The sequence below is a fragment of the Ruditapes philippinarum genome, unplaced genomic scaffold (assembly GCF_026571515.1).
Source record: "Ruditapes philippinarum isolate M1 unplaced genomic scaffold, ASM2657151v2 ctg15414_1_1_1_1, whole genome shotgun sequence".
Classification (NCBI taxonomy): Eukaryota; Metazoa; Mollusca; class Bivalvia; order Venerida; family Veneridae; genus Ruditapes; species Ruditapes philippinarum.
In genome coordinates this window covers 104-6,801 of record NW_026861121.1, presented here as the reverse complement: position 1 = coordinate 6,801, position 6,698 = coordinate 104, and the positions used below count along the sequence as shown (strand labels likewise).

Sequence of the window (6,698 nt, the reverse complement as noted above, 5' to 3'; positions counted from 1 at the left end):
CTCTGTATTATTCATTCATCGTAAGACAAAGGTATGGTCGCTTGTCTGTGAAGATGAAAGGCAATTTTTAAAATGTTGGCATACTGACCTTGACTTTTGACCATTAAATTATAAAATGATTTAGTGTCCATAAATGTTTACACATATGCTATTTTATCAAAATTAAAACTTAAACATCTTATTGTAAATTATTGTGCATGTTATATGTTAAGACATTTGGGATATCAGATACCTGACAAAGATTAATTGTCCATAAAGAATGGCCTGTAATAGTTTGAGGTCATGGTGAAATTCATAATTAAAGTATGTAGTATACTTTCACATTGTGTACAATTCTACATGACATGCTGTTATATCATTATTGTATTTTTGATATTCATTCTTACAAAAAGATCCTTTTGATTAAAAGCACTCTACTTGTATTTGTTTCAAAAAGGGTGTCCATTTTGAAATCAAAGATGACCGCCATGGTAGTCAAAGTGCAATTCATGTTTAATTATTAGCCAATCGTTCCCCAAAGTATCTGAAACTTTATTCCATGAGTTTTAATTGGCAAACAATCCACTATGTGAACCACAAATAAGAAATTATTAAGTAAATGGTGTAGATCAATGGCGGCCATTTTGATTTGAACTTTAGAATGTACAGTCCTGATAGAGCAAAAATAGATTCAGCGTACCTGAATTAAGTAAAAACGATTGACTAAATACTTTTACTAAAAAAAAACACCGCGTCTTTTCTGATAATAAAACCCGTCTTTTGTTAGTATCTAAATATAACGCCTCTTTTAGGCAATAATTTAAAACTTTTGCTTTGTTATGTTGGTTATCAACAGTTACAAAAGATATTTATGTTTAATAATTTATGTTTAATACAATAAGATTTTCCTTTTTTCTGTAGTTTTGACATAATACAGCTTAGCAGACAAAGCTTTAAAATATGAAATGTATTACCACTACTATCATCTTTGTATATTGTACAGTATTCTGTACAGTATTCTGTATAGTATTCTGTACAGTTTCTATAATTGACAGTTTGCGTTGAAAGTAACTCATCCTGGTTGATATGTCCCATCCTGACACGCCTCACATTAAGCACGAGTGAAATTTCCGGGACAGTCGTCTATTGCTGTGTAACCAGGTTTACAAGGAAAACACTAAAATATTGAAGGAAATTGTAAAAGCAAAATGGATGTATGTTATTAATTACGGAAAGATATGAGATATACAAATCTTTAAAATATTGCAGATTTAAACTTATATCGTTTAAAAAACTTTCCGCGATATTTTAATAGCAACGTACCAAATAGTTTGTTTGTTTTGTTTGTTTGTTTGTTTGTTTGTTTCATTTTACGCCTTTTCCAAACAGTATTTCAGTCGTCTAACCATCGTTCCCTGAGAGTTACACCTTCCTCCGCGCTAAACTACCAAAGCATCTCCCGGGGATCAATCGAACCCACGCCAGAGAGGGCACCGAATAGTAAGTGTAGTTTTACTGTTGTTTAATAGAATTATCTTAGCTAGAACTTGAAGACAGTCTCGCTTTGTTTCAAACTTATTCGTATGTTATGTGGAAAGTACTGGTCTTGGTGCAAGAAAGGTTCAAACTCCTGTGTTTAAGAATGCAGACACCATAACAAATATATTATCAGTCTATGAAACAAACTTCCTTTATGTAATATGATTAATATTTCATCTTACCTGTATTCCTATCCCGTTAGTGTAAGTGTTGTTACAGATAGTGTTAGCAAAAGCTTGGCGTAAGAAAACAGCGATTATAATACCATAATAAACGGGAATTGTGATCATTGTCTGAAAAGAAATCAATATCACCGTTAATGTGCTATTTCAGGATTACTAACTGAACAACGAGTTTGATACCGGACTAATTACTTTTTCAAAATCGTATTGAATGTTTATTGACAGTAGCATGTAAGACGCAAGCACTTACATAAATGGGACATGAACGAATACAGGTGGCGCTATGACGGTAATAACTTCTCCCTTGAAACTTCGTCAAGGGTTAAACATTTTTAGCAAATAATATTTGGAAAAGCCAATATCCGAACTCCTTTTTTCGCGATTTGACCACTAGCCATAACTAGCGATTACATCTAGCTCCTGCAGATGTGTTATGTTATGCATGTACATGTATAAGATTGAAAAGGAAAATTATTATAATTATTAACTTAGACATTATACTACAGTATTGTTTGTTTATTTTGTGTATTTCATTGCATTTATACTCGCCAAAGGTTGCACATATAGCGAGTACTCTGTAAAAGTATTAGTCATTTTAGATTTTGGAGGAAAGTGAACAATTCAGATACAGGAGAATACCCTAATTCCAGACACTTCCCCTGGTACTTTACCAGTCTGATTGTTTATTCTTGAGACATATTAATCAGTTTGTTGCAAGGTATGCTAAATCGGTAGGTAAAATGTCCATCGTGCAGTTAAGGATGTTTGAATTACTTTATTGATAGAATAATATGTTGATTTTTTTCGTAATTATAAGTTTTTTTTTCTCAAAACATTAATATGAATACTTATTGCAGATGTGTTTTTACGTTAAGTCTAACTTTTGGATTTTAAACACAAGAAAATATACGGATTCGCACGCTGTCATGTTACTTTGATTTCGTTTCAAGAATCAAAAGAGTGGACGAAACTTAATTTGTAAAACATAAAAAAGAATACAAAAGATAAAAAGATGTAAATTATTATAGGTAATGGAAAAAGAAATCCATGTTAACTCATTTGGTAACGTAAAATATCCGATAACTTTTTCATATTAAATCAAAATGGTGGATATCGAGCAACACTACGAGCAAATAAATTTCTTGTCTCGACGGGAAAAAATGTACTTGGTTTTCCTTCGTAGATATGATCGTCAGTGTTATTCCCAATTGCCCACTTGTATGCAGACAAGTATAGGTCTTATTATATTTTACTTATACTATATAAGGGTATTCATTTAACAATATTTACACAACAAATGTCATCAATAGGACAGATGATCCATATCCCTAATGATTCATTACAATACTGTGCGTTTCATATTGAATAGAAAATCTTTGATACAATTTATTAGAAAAGGGGTGTATACCCGTAAAGAAATAGCGGGGATCGAATAATATATTGTAACGGCCGGTGGGTGTCAGGTGAAAAATACTAACGGTTTGATAAAAAAAACCTCAATTTATTCATTATCTATCCAATGAAACTGCAGAACAGAGACTGGAAGGAATTCAAGGCCTAGGACACCATTCGCTCAACAAAGGTTCAGTCAGACTTTATTACAAATCATGTTTAACGTTAACAATATGATCAGTGCTTACACATCCAGTGTGATAGATTTTTTTCACAACAAATGTTTTGATATATAATACTTCCAAAAAACATAAAGTACTGCCACCACAATCGTGGAGAAACTATTCTTTTTATATATAATTTTTTTGTGAAGAGAAAATAATTTGTTTTTAATATGAGAAAAAAATAAGAAGACAGATGAAAAAGCTGTTTATGAAAAAATGAGGCAATGTCATCGTTTCCAAAAACGTTATAGATAATTGAAAATATAATGGGTTGCGTTTATAGAAAGATTTATTTCGGTATAGAATACAGATACAAGGACATTTAAAACAACATGAAAGGTACAAACATTTAAAACATTCATAAGAATAAATGAGCCATGACATGAACACCAGCACCAAGGATAGCACAAAGATATACTGTGGTCCCCTGTGTTTGTGGTATGACGTAGAAAGCCTTTATCCAGTACAAATAATTAAATACTTTCATTTAAAAATTATCACATATTTACATTATCTTAAAACAGATAGACTAGAATTACAGCATTGTATCACATTATTCAAGTTGAAACAGAATGGCAAGTGATAAAATTAATAAGCATTAGATATTTTACCTTAAAACAGCCTTATTATTCAATAATAAAATTCATTATATCAAAGTAATTTTAAACCTAAAATATTTGGTAAGATACCAAGACGCAACTATAAAATGTAGGAATAAGTATTCAAAAATAATTATTATCAGACTAAAGAAATGCATCATTGCATATTAAATGTGTTAAATGATTCACTAAATGAGTTAAACCCATTCCTTTTCCGAAAACATACTGATGTAAATTTAAACCCTCATATAAATAAGTATTGAAAAAAATCATACCGTTCACCAGGTCCTTTGAATGAAGGAAACCTGCCAATGCTAGATAATTCAGCCGGCAAACTGTTCAACAACGGACAAGTCACAAAACAGAAGGACTTGGAACCAAAACCTTTGAAAATTGGGATAGCAAATGCACTCTTTTTACTTAACATGATCTTGATGGAATGAACAGTGTGCTGTGAGATGAAATGTTATTCCATGTAATCTGGAGCTAGACTATTTCTTACTTTAAAAATATAACAAAGAACGATCTGATCTACACGTATAGTGACTTTACTTTGGCGTTTCCGATGATATGACACTTCTTTATGCAATCTAACACTAGCAATTTTCAAATGCAGACTATTTATCATTATGTTGGTATAGTTTATCACTAAATAATGAATTTTCGTTTTTTGTTATTATCCTTATATTTAGATATGTTTTAAAAAGACTTAGTTCAAAAACCAAGTTGCTGATTTTCTATTTTTAACTTGAAAGGTATACGATATTTCTAAAGGAATTTTGTGAAATGTATGACATTCTGAGTTTTTATGTTTTTTTCAGTGATACCAAAACTGACAACCTCTAGACTTAACTTGATTGTGATATGTTTTAGCCAGATAAATACCTAGTTTATACCATAAATGTTTTACTACAATACATTCCCAAAATATGTGTTCTAAGGTTTCAATTCGTATAATGCAGAAATTCAAACTATAAGATAAAATTGGACGGAATGTTATAAAACATTTTAGAGGTTATATTATACCATTGACTGAATCAATTGTTAATTATAGTATTACAGCTATTATTTTCCCAAATGCATAAAAAGATAGAATTATACCCTTTTTTAATTGGGATATAAGAATGAAGCAAACAACAATCGACTGATTTTAATTTCATCAATTATATCTATGATATTTAACTTCATTATTGCTAAACAAATACAATCATACTTTGAAAATACAAACATTATTCATAACACACAATCAGACTTTTGCAAAAAAATCATTCTTGTAATACTACCTTCATAATTCAATAGATACACCCAATATGTCGGGAGAAAGTATATCAAAAAAAAATGCAAAAGTCAACACCATATTAATGACATAAACAAATGGTGCAAAATCATCAATGTGGCCTTAAATTCTGAAAGCTCAAAATGCATTTTGATAGAAACCACAGACACTTGGGGTTGCCTTTAAAATTCAAATAAAATGCATAGTTGTCAATCCCAGCACATGTACTGATCATATATATATATATATATATATATATATATATATATATATATATATATATATATATATATATATATATATATATATATATATATATATATATATATATATATATATATATATATATATATGTGTGTGTGTGTAAAAACTTAATATAAGCCGTTTTGAAGAAAAATCATATTTCAACATCTATAATAATATACAAGATAAAAATGTTCGCCGGAAAAAATCCGCACCCTACCGTCATCATCACCATGTATTTTATTCCATTTGCTGGGATTGACAAATATGCATTTTATTTGGATTTTAAAGGCATTTTGAGCTCCAAAACCCCAAGTGTCTGTGATAGAAACAAGGCCAAAGTAAAAACAATGTGTAAATTGTTTCTTACGATAAATGAAAATGTTCTTGAAATTGTGGCAGACTAGAAACATTAAAGATTTGCTATCAATTGACTCAATTTACAGCAACTACATCCCGTCAATAGTGCTATTCCAAACAGTACTGGTTACCATTCCTTGACATGTAAATACCACACATGAATAAATAAATAAATAAATGAATGAATGAGTGAATGAATGAATGAACGTATATTTGTATGATGCAATATTTATGTGTGTTGACAATTGTTAAGTTGAGTGTCTATCGGAATTATATGAATTAGTCAATCACTTTGATAACTCAGCATTTCGTTGCAGCGTATCCTGTTGTAATTAATTAGTCTTGAATTTGTTTCTTGCGGTAACATTCTTATGTTTGTGTTTTACTATTTGATATAAGTATGATACGTATACAAAAGAAATGATAACATAACGAACCTTATTCTTTGAAATAAGCCTTTCAAGAAGATATGTACACGCCAGTCAAAGTTAATCCCTTAAAAATTCTTTCAACTCACAACTCAATTTACCATTTGTCCATCTTATAGTTATATGCGAGAAATAAAAATGATAAAAAAGAAGTTTTATTTTGAAAGAAAAACTCTTTTAGAAATTATAAAATTTACACCGGAACGCATTTAAACTTTTGAAACTTATACAAAGCAAATATCTCTATATAGACTTAAATAAGAGTTGTGAGAAATTATCAATACAATATTATTCTATACGTTATTTTCTGCTTTAAGATATAATTACTTCATAGCTACACCTATTGAAAATATCATAGCCTTAAATGATTCCGATCATTATATACGCATTTTATCGGTTTTTGTACAATTTTAGACTCGTCACAATGGCTATGTGAACAAAAGAAGCCAAACGCATACAAGACATACAAGGATAAG

The 6,698-nt window shown here is 30.0% G+C and overlaps 1 long non-coding RNA gene across 1 annotated transcript; it reads right to left on the bottom strand.

The window, feature by feature from the left end:
- Positions 1–959: 959 nt before the first annotated feature.
- On the bottom strand, positions 960–6,450 carry LOC132714588 (uncharacterized). The gene is made up of 3 exons (XR_009623580.1): positions 6,232–6,450; positions 1,701–1,811; positions 960–1,156 (listed from the first exon to the last, which is right to left on the bottom strand). It is a non-coding gene; the product is annotated as an uncharacterized LOC132714588 (long non-coding RNA).
- Between the last annotated feature and the right edge of the window lie 248 nt (positions 6,451–6,698).